General features: G+C 42.4%; 1 pseudogene; it reads left to right on the top strand.

The window, feature by feature from the left end:
* Positions 1–13,345: 13,345 nt before the first annotated feature.
* Positions 13,346–14,445, top strand: LOC130030522 (ras-related protein Rab-14-like; annotated as a pseudogene).
* The last annotated feature ends 281 nt before the right edge of the window (positions 14,446–14,726 follow it).

The raw sequence follows: 14,726 nt of genomic DNA, 5'->3' as shown, positions 1-14,726 counted from the left end.
TATGTGACACATATTCTCAGGAAGCATGTGCACTTGGCCGTGAGATATACAAACATGGACACAAGCAATGCATGGTTTCGGGCAACATATACACACCCTTTCTTTATTCAAGTTGCCTTTTCTAGGGTTTCTCCCAAGCTGCCCAGCTGGGGCTGTCTATCTAAGTAAGAGGTCATTGCTAGGGTGTCTGCTAAGGAGGTAGTATTGGGATCGGTAGATTTTGCTCTTTGAAATATGTCTTGGCCTTTGTTCCTGGTGGAGCTGATGGGAGTCCAGTATTTCCTATTCTGCGATGGTCCTAGGAAGGTATTATTAGGCCTTAAAGAATGTTTTCAGAAGGTGGGCCCTGATCACCTTAGAGCTAGTTGGTTTTATTACTTTCCAGGAATTTATTGTCATAGGGGCCCTTCCCTATCTACCTGTCTGCCTGAGTGACACACTGTATATTAAATTTGTCTAATGGGCTTCTGTAGTGACACTGATGACAGCACAGACAAGAGAAGCCAATCTTGCACACTGCTGTCAGGAGTGTACTGATTATGCAAGATTTCAGACTTCAATGTCACAGGGGGATGGCAGGAGAGAAGGAGTCAAAGGATGGAGAGAAACTAAAGGGATGGGGGTGGCAGGGGATGGTCACACCCAAGCCCGAAGACCTCTATTGGTCTCTTTGACTGTTAGTTCTATACTGGGGACTCAGAAGAGCAAAAATGGACCATAGCACTCTCTGTGAGAGTTCAAATCAGCCAATCCCCTTACCAAAGAAACTTCTTGCGGGACTCTTGAGGGAGGCTTAGTCTTCAATCAGATTATCACGGAGTATTGCCAGAAATAATTAGGGACAGGAACTCTCCGCTCTTCAATGATGTGGGACATGGAATTTCTAGTGATTCTTGGTAGCTTTTGTCTCATAGATTAGCTGATTGCATGTCAGCTTTATTCCTAGGAACAGAATAGTTAGAGAAAGAGAGGAATAGAAAGAGAACTAGAGTGAGTGTGTGTGTGTGGCGGGGGGGGGGGGTTGAGAGATAAAAAGATGAAACTAATGAGATAGTTAGACATAGACACAGGAAGATATAGCAACAGATAGGAAGATAAGGATATACAAACAAAACAAAAAAATACATTTATTTTTTTTTTCTTTTTGGGTCACACCTGGCTATGCACAGGGTTTACTCCTAGCCTGCACTCACGAATTTCCCCTGTCAGTGCTCAGGGGACTATATGGGATGTTGGGAATCGAACCTGGGTCAACCATATGCGAGGCAAATGCCCTACCTGCTGTCCTATCGCTTCAGCCCCCCCAATACTTTTAACGCGAAGATAAATAAAAACAAACAAAAAAAAATACAAAAAAGGAAAGAATAAAGTTCCTGTATGACTCAGCAATACCACTGTTCTTGACATCTCTCACCAAAATGCAAAAACATGGATGTTAATGAATAAATAAACACCGACCACAATCGCAGTGCTTAGTTTAATAGCTATGATATGGAAACAAACCAAAATCCCAACTCTGAGTGACTGGATCAAGGAGTTTTAATATACATCCACAATAACATATTATGCAACTCTAACAAAGAATAAAACCGTGAGTTTTGCAGTAATATAGATGTAACTAAAGGATATAATGCTGAGTGAGGTCACTCTGAAGAAAAGATAGTGTGTGTGTGTGTGTGTGTGTGTGTGTAACTTATAGATATACAGCAAGGTAGCAACAAAGGCCAATGGCAAGACAAGGAGAGACCTGATCCACATGACTGAGTTTGGGGAAAGGGTGTCAAAAGGGAGTAGAAGAAGGTGGTTAAATTGGTGATGAATGTGACATTGGAATGATGTGCAAAGGAAACTATTATTAACATTACTGTCATTCACGGGGCGTTAAAATAAATTTAAAAAGTTTAAAACTGAATGAGTACAAAGAGGAAAAAGATATATGACAAATTAAAAAGACATAGATCAAATGCTGCTGAAAGTTTTATAGGAAAACAATTCCCCCACACCAAAGAGCCAAAAAGCATCCTAGGATAAAATATTAGAGGCCTCTTTTTCCCTGAAATATCAAACTATACTATAAAGCTACAGTAATCAAAACAGTGTGGCACTGAAACAAGGACCGTCTCTTTGAACAATAGAAAGTAGTATAGATGTAGGGATAGATTCTCAGCTATATGTACCGTGAATCTTCTTCAGGGAAGGAAAGGAAGACTTTTCACAAATGGTTATCAAGTAGTCTGGTTGCTCACATGCAAAAAATCCATTAAAACCATAATCATTTCCTACCACTATGTAGAAAAGTCCAATCAAAACGGATGAAAAACCTCTAAAGGATTTTGAATTCTTAAATTGGGCTAAGAAAAGCAGTAGAGCACGACATTGAATCAAGAGATATCTTCAAGAATTCAATGTCATTGGCCAAGCTAAGGGAATTAAAAATAAACAAAGGAGAGTTCATCAAACTAAGAAGCTGCTGGATTGTAAAAGAAACAAGGGGCATTAGTCTGAAGCTCTGCCTTTTCCCCAGTACATTGCTGTTTTAATTATTACTGCTTTTTAGTAGAGTTTGGAGTTAGGGAAGTTGATTCTTCCCATTTTCTTTTCCCAAGAATTGCTTTAGCTGTTCCTGGGGGCTTATTGTTCCATATGAATTTCAGGAGTGTTTGCTCCATTTCTTTGAAGAATGTCATGGTATTGTTATAGGGATTGCATTGAATTTGTACAATGCTTTGGGAAGTATTGCCATTTTGACAATGTTAATTGTGCCGATCCATGAGCAGGGGGTATCTTTCCATTTTCTCATGTCCTCTTTTATTTCCTGGCATAGCATTTTGTAGTTTTCTTTGTACAGGTCCTTTGCTTCCTTAGTTAAGCTGATTTCTAGGTACTTGATTTTCTGGGGCACAATTGTGAACGGGATTTTTTTTCATGTCACTTTCTTCTCTCTCACTATTTGCATATAGGAAGGCATGGACTTTTGGGTATTGATTTTATAGCCTGCACCTTTCCTATACAAGTCTATTGTTCCTAGGAGTTTCTTGGTAGAGGTTTTAGGGTTCTCTAAGTATAGTATCATATCATCTGCTAATAGTGATAACTTGATGTCTTTCTTTCCTACCTGAATGCCCTTAATATATACTCTTTGCCTATCTGCTTTTGCTAGTATTATAGTACTATATTGAACAGCAGTGAAGAGAATGGGAATCCTTGTGTCGTCCCTGATCTTAGAGGGAAGGCTCTTAGTTTTTCCCAATTGAGGATGATGCTTGCTGTAAGCTTGTGGTAGATGGTTTTAACTATATGGAGGATAGTCCCCTCTGTACACATTTTGGCGAGGGTTTTCTTCAAAAATGGGTGCAGGATCTTGTCAAATGCTTTATCTGCATCTATTGATACGATCATATGTTTTTTATCTTTTCTTTTGTTTATATGATCGATTATGTTTATTGATTTCTGAATGTTAAACTATCCTTGCATCCCCAGGATGACATATCCCCTCAAACATATAATCATCTAAACTTTGATAAAGGAGCAAGTAATGTGAATTGAGCAAGGAAAGCCTCTTTAACAAATTGTGCGACCAAAACTGGACAGCTACATGCAAAAAATGGGCTCAGATCTCTGCTTAACTCCATGTACAATAGTAAGACCAAAATAGATTAAAGACCTCAACATCAGACCGGAATAATCCATAAGGTACATTAAAGACAAAGTTGGCAAAATACTCCATGACATTGAAGCTAATGGTATCTCCAAAGATGTCACGCCACTGACCAAGCAAGTGAAAACAGAGATAGACAAATGGGACTATCTTAAACTAACAAGCTTCTGCACCTCAAAAGAAACAAAAGAAAAAGAAAATAAAAGGACAGTCTACAGAATGGGAAAGGATATTTGCCCTATACCCATGCAACAAGAGGTTGATATCAAGGATATACAAAGTACTGCTTGAACTCCACAAGAAGAAAGCATCCAACCCCATCAAAAATTGGGGCGACGAAAACAACAGAAACTTTCTCAAAGAAGAAATCCTAATGGCAAAAAGGCACATGAGAAAATGCTCTACATAATTAATCATCAGGGAGATATAGATCGAAACAATAGTAAGATATCATCTCACACCACAGAGACTGGCCCATATCAACAAGAACAAAAGCAACCGGTGTTGGTGTGGATGTGGTGAGAAAGGGACCTGTCTTCACTGCTGGTGGGAATACTGACTGGTTCAGCCCTTTTGGGAAACAGTATGGATGATTCTCAAAAAATTAGAAATTGAGCTCCCATTTGACCCAGCAATACCACTTCTGGGAATATATCTCAGAGAGGCAAAAATTATAGTGGAAGTGCATCTGCACTTGTTTGTTCATTGCAGCACTCTTTACAATAGCCAGAATCTGGATAAAACCTGAGTGCCTGATAACAGATGACTGGTTAAAGAAACTTTGGTACATCTACACAATGGAGTACTATGTAGCTGTTAGAAAAGATGAAGTCATGAAATTTACATATAAGTGGTACTACATGGAAAGTATCATGGTAAGCAAAATGAGTCAGAAAGAGAGGGACAGACATAGAAAGATTGCATTCATCTGGAGAACATAAAGTAACAAAATAGGAGACTAATGCCCAAGAGTAGAACTGTCATCGATTTTTTTGAGTGGGTCCAGTAAAGTCTCCTACGACTTGTTGTTACTGTGTTTGACATATCGAATACATCACGCGTAGCTTGCCAGGCTTTGCTGTGCAGGCAAGATACTCTCGTTAACTTGCGGGGCTCTCCGAGAGGGGCGAAGGAATTGAACTTTTTCGGCCAGGTTGGCCGCATGCAAGGCAAATGCCCTACCCCCTATTCTATCGCTCCAGTCCCTAGAATGGTCGAGATAAATACCAGGAGGTTTTCTCCATGGCTTGGAGGCCAGCCGTACATGCTAGGGGAAAAGGCACTCAGATACAGAAGGGAGTACCAAATAAAGAGTGTTGGGAGGATCCTCCCAGGATGAGAGATGCATGCTGAAATCACACTATAGACCCAACATAATTTTGCCACTCAATGCCTCTTTTGTTAACCACAGCACCCAAAAAGAGTGAGAACAAAAGGAAATGCCCTGCCACAGAGGCAGGGTCGGATAGGGCAATGGGGGATGGGATACTGGGATCTGTGGTGGTGGAGAATGGGCACTGCTTGAGGGATGGGTCCTCGATCATTGTATAACTGAAACCCAAGCACAAAATTTGTAAGTCTACAACTGTACCTTATGGTGTTTCACTAATAAAAATTTATTAAAAAAATGTTGCCATGTTAATGAAAAAACACACAAACAAGACTTTAGAAATAATAATGGTTATATACTGAAAACCTTTTGAAAAAGAAAACTGAGTTGTGTTATTGAACAACATTGTCTAGAAATCTAAACATTTCTGAGAATATTGTGACCAACTAGTGTAGAGTTCTATAAAGTAAGAGGTTTATGAGAGAGGACGTGGTTTTTGCTACCACTGAACTATACCTGTGCATTTGTGTGGTGGTGGTGGGAGGTTGCTTTTTAACAAATAATCAACAGTGTCTATAATATGAGGGTCATGGCAGTATCAAAGCATGGAATAAAATAAGAATATGAACTCAAAAAAAGGAAAAAAGAACAATGAGCAGAATAAATACATATCACACCAAAAAATGTGTCCACGATTCATGTGACAAATTCTTAATATTGAAGATGTGTAAAACACTGGCAGAACATTACAAGAATAAAACAATCAACCTCATGAAAATTAAAATATTGTGGGAAGAGATGAACAGAGACTTTTTTCAAAGAAGAAAAACAGAAGATAAACAAAAAGGATATGAACAAATGCCCTGCATCACTTCTATCAGGAAAATGAAAATGAAAACAACTATGAGGTAACAATAATAACACCAAACATTAGCCAAGCAGCACGAATGCTGGCCCACTTCGACCGTGAGTGTGGAAAGGTCGGACTACAGCTGAATCTTACGAAGACAATGTTTATGAGAAACGGCCTTATTCCTGATGCCCCATTTGCTCGCAACAGAACGATCATCTCCAAATGCAAGAGCTATGTATACCTAGGTCGAGAAGTCAACATGACAAATGACCTGGCACCCGAGCTGCGGAGGCAGATGAGAGCGGCTTGGAACACCTTCAAGCGCATCGAAGAAATAGCTAAGAGGATGAAGAAGCTCCGGCTCCAGGCACATCTCTTTTATTCTACTGTTCTTCCTGCATTAACATATGCCTCAGAGACCTGGGCCCTACGCAAACAGGATGAGAACGCTATTGGGGTCTCCCAAAGAGGAATTGAAAGAGCTATGCTTGGAATATCACGTTTCACTCAAAGGAGAGAAAGAATCCGGAGTTCCGACCTCCATCGACGATCAATAATCAGGGACACTGTCTCGTTTGCCAAGGTATCAAAAATCAGATGGGTTGGTCACGTAATGAGATTCAAAGATGACCGCTGGACTAGAGCTGTTACCGACTGGATTCCACGGGATGTCAAAAGACCGCGTGGCTGCCCACCTGCCAGATGCTCAGACTTCTTCATTAAGATCATAAATGATCAGTTTGAGGCTCTTCGTGTTCCTAGAGCGAACAGACGCCATTGGGCTACACTAGCACGCGACAGGGACAAATGGAGAAATTACTGGCGCCCGCTCGAGCAAATTGACGATTAATGGGAAGTCAAGTGATCAACTGATCAAGTGATGAAGAAACAAAATAATGTTTCATGCCAGGGACACTAGCACAAATCACAAATAACAAAATCAACCAGTGTTGGTGAAGATATGGGGGAAAAAAAGACCCTCATTGACTGTTGGGGGAATGTCAACTGGTCTAGCTGTTTTGGGAAAACTATATATATTTTTTGACACTATTCAAAAAAAAGACAACCAAGAAACTGGGGTAATGGCTGCAGTCAATGGACTCTGGTGGACGGTGTGGTGCAGAAACTTTTATGTATGAAAGTATAAAAATAATGGTTTTATTAATTATGGTGCTTAAAACATTTTAGAAGAAGATATTGGCGGGCCAGAGCAATAGCACAGAGGGTAGGGTGTTTGGTTTGCATGCGGCTGACCCAGATTCAGTCCCCAGTATCCCATATGGTCCCTAAAGCACTGGTAGGAGTAATTCCTGATAACAGAACCAGTAGTAACCCCTGAGCATCTCTGGGTGTGACCCAAAAGCAAATATCTATTTCTATATCTATATAGGCAATAAATGAGTTATGTGCATCTGCACAGCATAAGCAAAAAAAATAATTAACTATAAGAAAAACAAAATAGCTAGAGTGGTATCATAGAGGACAGGAACACATACCATGCATGCTGCAGACACAGAGCTCTGCCAGGAATTACCCATCCAAGTAGACACAGCCAGAAATAAGTTGTGAGCATTGCTGGGGGTGACAATACCTAATACACACACACACACACACGAAAGGAAATAAAAGAATCAACATGCACACTGCATACGTTTAGATAAGTACTCCAGGACTTATCCATCAGTGATAGTAATATAGCTATGATATATACACAGGCAATATGGACTTTATCAGAACTGCAATGTTGCTGTGCAAAGAAGAAAAGATAAAATTGTGGGTGCTTGTCTTATATACTTCTATGTGTGTGTATGTCTGCATAAGTATTTATTGAAGCGAAAATATTGTGTGAGAACAAGTTATTAATTTTAGGCCCAAACTATTCTGAACTCTTCCTTCATAAGGCAGTGAGGAATACAGTGCCAACATGATTTTCCCCAGAGTGCCCAATTCTTAGGGATTTCCAGAATTATGGAGATTCTGATCTGGACTAGTATATCAACCTTAAGTCTATATATTGAGTATAACATAAGAGATTAAGGAAATACAGAAAGCTAACTATGGCTTGTGTCCTCAATCACTGACGCTCTGACCTCTGAAAATTACCTATGAAAGAACAGGAGACCTTACCTAACTCCACTCTATAAGTTGGAGGATATAGTGGGGGAAACTGAATATACATAGGCCTGTGGCAGTATTTTCTGCCCTTGAATCGCCATCCAGTATTCAGTCTGTTGCCAGTCTTGGAACGCCTTGAGGTCCTCTGGACAGCAGCTAGACTATGCCTTTCCAGGTCTCGGCTTCTGACTATCTGAGAGAATCAGAGCAACTGGTCGTCATGACTGGATACAAGTAGCAAGATCAAAGATAGAAATCTGGAGTCCTCATTTAAAATCTAGACATATTTAGATGTCCTGGACATCCACATTGCAGGAAAAGAGATGCAAAATGAGAATCTGAGGCACCTTTCATGGTTCCTCCACATGTTCTAATTTCCTCACTCATTCTGGGCCCCAGGACACCAAAAGATATATTTCACTTTTTTTTTCTTTCTGGTCTTCTACCAGCCATAACTGAGGCAGTATAAACAGAAAAAAACACATCGTGGTCATTCTGGAACACCCTCCCCCCCTCAATCCCACTCAAAATTGGCTTTTTGTTCATTTTTCCAGAGTAACTTCATGAATTGTTGAGTGGCAGGAGAGAATGGAGATTCTCTGATTATCCCCAGTTATTGTGTCCCAGCATGTTCCTTGACTGAGAATCCTATTCGGCCTGCCATCAGGATGGACTGATTGAAGAACCCATGTACAATAGGACAAGAGAAGAGGAGGATGGAATATCATCACTTGAAAGATACAGAAGAGGAAAGAAGAATAGGAGTATATGACTTGCCGAAATAATTAACTGTGGGAGACACACAAGGATTAACTGAGATGGGGGCAGATATAAGGGGAGCCGGGTGGGGGGAGTGAGTGGACAACATGGAAACTCATACAAAATTAACAACCTTTGGCAAGGATCACTCATTTCTTTGACTGTAATTTGCAAAATATAGTCTTTTAGAAGTATATCCACCCACTGAGAGAGCACTGTGGATGTCTAAACTGGGTGAGCAGGAAGCAGGAGCTTGAAAACTGTGGCAAGAATGACCCACAAAACAAGGCAGCTTTGCACTTGATTCTAAGATAACTTAGCCACCTGAAAAAGTTAAGATCATTTGAGAAACATAGTGGAATTCGACCCTCATATGGAGTGTCAAAGGAGCATTAAGATCATCGATTTCTCTGTATCCAGGGTAGATACAGACATGCCTGCATGGTGCTATGAAGCATTAGTCTCTAGTGGAACCCTTCATCTGTTTCTGTGCATTCTCTTGAGAGGAAACTTACTGCTGGACTATAAACACAAGATTATATGAAGGAACAACTTTTTTTTTCTTTGCGTGTTGGGTTACATCCAGCGATGCACAGGCATTAATCCTAGCTCATGCACTCAAGAATTACTCCTGGCTGTACTCGGACGACCCTATGGGATCCTGGGAATCGAACTTGGGTCAGCTGCGTGCAAAGAAATGCCCTACTCCCGGTGCTATTCAGCCCCATGAAGGAACAACCTTAACCATCCAAGTCCACTTCTGCTGCAAATCAGGCCTGTCAAATGTTCCTCAGAGTGGATGGATTGAAAAAGCAATTCATTAGGATTGTGGCTGAAACTTGGGAGATGGTGGTCTCAAAACCTTGAGATCCCGTGTCTCTCATGATTACAAAATAAGATCCTATCAGAATGATCCTTCAGAACAAGTGTTAGAATATCCAGAAAACAATAACCAAAACCTGAGTTGGCACTAATCTATTGGAGGTAGGTCTTTTAGGTATAATAAGGTAAAGGCCCTCCCTTTGATCATCGATTTGCTCGAGCAGGCCCAGTAACGTCTCCATTGGAGACTTTGTTGTTCTGTGTTTGGCATATCGAATACGTCACAGGTAGCTTGCCAGGCTCTGCCATGCGGACGAGATACTCTCTGTAACTTGCCAGGCTCTCTGAAAGGGGCGGAGGAATTGAACTCAGATCGGCCATGTTGGCTGCGTGCAAGGCAAAAACCCTACCGCTATGCTATCGCTCCAGCCCTAAAACTCTAAAGTTTTATTATATTTAACAGGATAAACCCCATTTCAATTGTGTTAAATATGTTTTCGAGGACAGATGAGGGAAATATTCTTTATATTTTCAAAACCACAAATACAGAAGGGTTTCCACTTCAGGGTTTTGGAGCACATACATAATATCACTTGTATGTAATTGAAAAAATTATGGCATCCCAAGGGAAAGAGACTGGAATGGCATGATTAGGTGAGGGATACATGGCCTCTATGAAATCTCAGCAAAGGGATGAAGAGGGCCTCAATTAAATCCAGGTTTTTGGCCTCACACCTGTGACCCTGAATTCTCCCTGCTCTTCATAGTGTTGTAGGTTGGCTGGGCAGTGTATCTGTGAATGTCCAGGACTCAGAGGTAGAGGGTGAGCATTCCCAGCACGAGGGGCCATGAAGAGGTCATTATGTGCAGGAAGTCCAGGTATAAGGACCAGGAAGTGACATCGCTCCCATGAGCAAGCAAAATAGAATTTGGAACCCTGGTCAAAAGGCACTCACGTTCTAGAAACGGCAGTTTGCTTGTTTCATGTGCTGGTGAAGGAGAGACACAGCGATGTTGTGCTGCTGGCGTCGATCCCCAGGCTGTGCCCAGAAGAGCCAGAAGAGGAACATTGTGAAGAGATTTAGAGAGTGGGTGAGGACCTACCACAGACCTGTCGAACCTCTGCCCCAGAGGTCATCAAGGGTAAGGCAGCACAGGCAGGGCAGGACAGTCTGGGACACACCACAGATGCCCAAGAGTCACTCCCAAACCCCTCCCCACATGTGTGTGACTGTGTGTGTGTGTGTGTTCTTGGGTGTGTATGTATGTGTGTGTGTGCGTACGTTTGCGTAGAAAGGGCTACCCTGAGAGTAGACTGGGTCAAAGTCACACTCAGAGCCAGTCTTCCTATTTGGTTAGCAAGTATTGGATGGAGACCTTTAGTCAAAATTAATCTTCACTTCAAGGTTTATTTTGTGTGTCCCTGAAGTACCCATGTACTGGTCTGCAGGGGTCTGAGGGTCAGGCAAGAGGACTGAGCAGTGGTGATGACAGTGTATAGTGCTCAGTTTACAGCCAAAGAGCCCTCAGGGGAACACAGAGAAAAGACACATGTAGTGGGTGAGGACTCATGGCAAAGCCTGCCCAACAGCTCCCCCAGAGGCCATCCAGGGTAACACAAAGCAGCACAGAGAGGACTGTCCAGTCCAGGAGAAAACACTGATGCCGAAGGGTAATCTAGAGCCCTCCCCAAGTGTGTGTGCATGGGAGGTGTGTTTAGCTTGTACGACAGAGAAAGATTGAGGTGGGAGGGGGACAGGTTCCTGGTAAGGGGCTATCCTGACCAGTAGGGTGGGCCAAAGTCACAACCAGAGATAGTCCTGTTAGTGGGTTGGCGATTATTGGATGGTGGCCTTCAGACAAGACTGATCTTCACTTCAAAGTGTAAATCATGGTCATCCCTGACTGCCTCTTTACAAGTCACTATGGGTCTTGAGGACAGTCTGGGGGACTGAACAGCAGTGATGACTGTGTACAGGCGTGAATGCTCAAGTTCTGCTGCTCTGTTTCATCAGCGCTACAGAGAGACAGAAGAAGAGCTGATCACTGAGGACACCCAGTACCTCTCCTTCGATGTCAGAGAGGTGTTGCCCAGCAACGAGAAGATCTGGCAGTGGTGCGGGGTGGTTTGGGTCGAAGAGAGGTGTGCCAAACGTGGAGTCCAAGTTGGCGAAGGAGAGCCTTCTCATGAGATAAGAGTATACCCACTGTACAATGCATTGATTGTGCATTGGGCACAAGATTCAGAGGACCTCAAGGAGGATGGTGAGAGATCAGGATGGGTGTGTCTGAGCATATCCATGGGAGGCTGCAGGGAGTTCACAACCAGAGGCATCCCAGAATCTGTATTCCTGTGATCAGTCTCAGGTCTCCTAGCCCAAGGACTGGACAGAGGTCCTGTAGTGGACTGTGAACTTGACGCCCTGCAGATTGCAGGAGGGATCTGACCTTGGGAAAGTGTTTGCAAGTGGGCATACGGGTGATTTCCTTCTGCTCTCTCATATCCTATTCCTTCTCTACAAGTAGAACTGGCTTTTCCTCCTGCCCCTCTCCCACCAAAGGAAGCGGGTAGAAATGGAGAAGCCAGAGGAGGTCCCAAGATTGTCCCTGATATGCCGCCTGCAGAAATGGATCCAGTGTCCTACAGCATCATCAGTGAAGTCTGCTCCCAGCTCATGGAGCTGCCGCATGTGCAGCCTCACTGGAACATAGTTTAGGTCCTGGAAAGGTGGGCCCAGTGACACCTTACAGTGATCCAGCAGCACTGATCCCCCAAGCAGAGCACCGGCTGGGCTGGGCACTCCCTGCAGATACAGAGTGTTCTGGCTTATCTATGGACTCATTGTACTGTCAGATGTAGTTTCTGAGTTTTATCATTCTATTTTTACATTTAAATAAAGTTTGTTTGTTATTGTGAATGGCATGGTTCCTGGGTAGGAGCAGAATACTGGCAGTGCTTTGAAATCATCACTCAAAATTTTTGACGAACATTTCTGGGCCCCTTAGAATCTTCTTGTTGAATAACTCTTCCCCACCCTCTCTCTACCAGGTCCTAAAAGCAGAAGTTTGTTTTGATTCCATGTCTCCTTACCTATTCTTCATACCTCCCACCTTTGGTAACACAGAATGCATAACTGTGGTGTCTCACACAGCTATTAGTTTTAACTGAGAGATTTGGAGGTTGCCTTTTTTTTTTTTTAAATATACCTCAAATGAAAAGACCTAGATGGAGCAGGTATATGTGACTGAAATTTTTTCTAATGAAACATATAATGTTAGCAGAACACCTCAATTGTAGCATGACACTAGAGCCAGAAGCATAAATTCTGGCTCATTAATGGCCTAGTCAAAATCAGAAGAAACTCAATTGAGAAGGCAATGGGAAACTGAGTTATCCTGACAACCCATGGGTTGTATCCCATCTTCCCCAGCCTATGCAAACTCAAGTTGAGAAAGGGGCCAATGGGCAGGATACTCAGCGTAGACTAAGTCTAACTTCAAGGGGAGACAACAACTTTCCCTTCTCATGCCTCAACAAGGTGAGTGTAGGGACCTGCAGGAGGAAGAGCCTGATGGAGCTGCAAGCACCTTCGCTGTTGTCACCGGCTGCCCGTTCCCTGCCGCCCGCGTGTCTGCAACCCTATTGGCCTGCCCTGCTTAGGGAAGGGGTCTCGCTGTTCCCCTTCCCCGCCCCGCCCCCCGCCCCGAGTCCGGAAGCGCCTGGCCAGCTCTTCCTCACCCTGAGGTCTCCATCCCGCCCCCGGAAAGCCGGAAAGCTGACCAGCCACCAGCAACCCCCAGTGTCACCATGGTAACTGCACCATACAACGACTCTTACATCTTTAAATATACTATTATCGGGGACATGGGCGTAGGAAAATCTTGCTTGCTTCATCAATTTACAGGAAAAAATAATGATGGCCGATTGTCCTCACACAATTGGTGTCGAATTTGGTACAAGAATAATTGAAGTTAGTGGCCAAAAAATTAAACTTCAGATTTGGTATACAGCAGGACAGGAGAGGTTTAGGGCTGTTACTCGGAGCTACTACAGAGGTACTGCGGGGGCACTTACCGTGTATGATATCACTAGAAGAAGTCCATATGACCACTTAAGCAGCTGCTTGACAGATGCAAAGAATCTCACCAATCCAAATACTGTAATAATTCTCATAGGAGATAAGGCAGATTTGGAGGCACGGAGAGATGTTACACATGAAGAAGCCAAACAGTTTGCTGAAGAAAATGCCTTATTGTTCCTTGAAGCAAGTGCAAAAACGGAAGAGAATGTTGAAGATGCTTTCCTTGAAGCTGCCAGGAAAATCTGCCAGGATGAAAGCCTGGACCTAAATGCTGCTGGTGTACAACACAAACACAGAATGAGTCTGGTGTACAACACAAACCTTCAGCTCAACAGGGAGGCCAGCTAAGCTGTGAACCCCAACCTCAGAGAGAAGGCTGTGGCTGTTAGTGACCTCTTCGCTATGGCCCTCATTTGACCTTTCACCCCTGTCAGTTGGAAGCAGTATTTTCAACTGCCTCATTGTCTTCTGTACATCTTACTGGGTTTAATTAAAAAGAAAAAAAAAGAAAAAACAGCTCTGTTGTAAAGACAGTGTAACACAATACTAAACTGCTAGCAACTAGATGTAATCAGGTTATCAAAGGCAAGTAGAGTAATAAATCTCTCCTGCATGGTAAATCTAGAATTGTTTTCCCCTCTTGATTGTCTTCTCATAGGTATGTCACCAGCACATAATTTAAACTGAACACTGATGCTATCTTCCTGATTTTTATCTCTTTATGGGCAATGCTTTGTCTCACTGTATGGTTTAATTTGATGGTATCTTAAACCTTTGCTTCCATCTTTTACTGTTAACATATGTCTGTTGTAACCAATGTTTATTGCTGTGAAATGACTTCAGGTAGTTGAGAAAGGGTTCTGTAACTGCTTTTATTTTGTTTTTGTCATATAAATTCCCTCGTGTGGGTGGAATTTTTCTTGAGGAGGTTTGCTTGTTAGCCTTGCACAGAAAAAATAGCCATTTATCTTTTCCTCTTGTGCATAATAGCTTTCTCTTTTTTAACACCATTTTATTCTTTTTTCTTTAGCAAAAAGTAAATATGTATAAATTTTGAAGGAACTAAACTAAAAATACATTCTGTGTATATTATTTTAATGAAGAAAA

The sequence above is a fragment of the Sorex fumeus genome, unplaced genomic scaffold (genome assembly GCF_029834395.1).
Source record: "Sorex fumeus unplaced genomic scaffold, SorFum_2.1 ptg000044l, whole genome shotgun sequence".
NCBI classification, from domain to species: domain Eukaryota; kingdom Metazoa; phylum Chordata; class Mammalia; order Eulipotyphla; family Soricidae; genus Sorex; species Sorex fumeus.
Note: the sequence above shows the minus strand (reverse complement) of the source record. Positions and strands in the feature narration are given on the sequence as shown.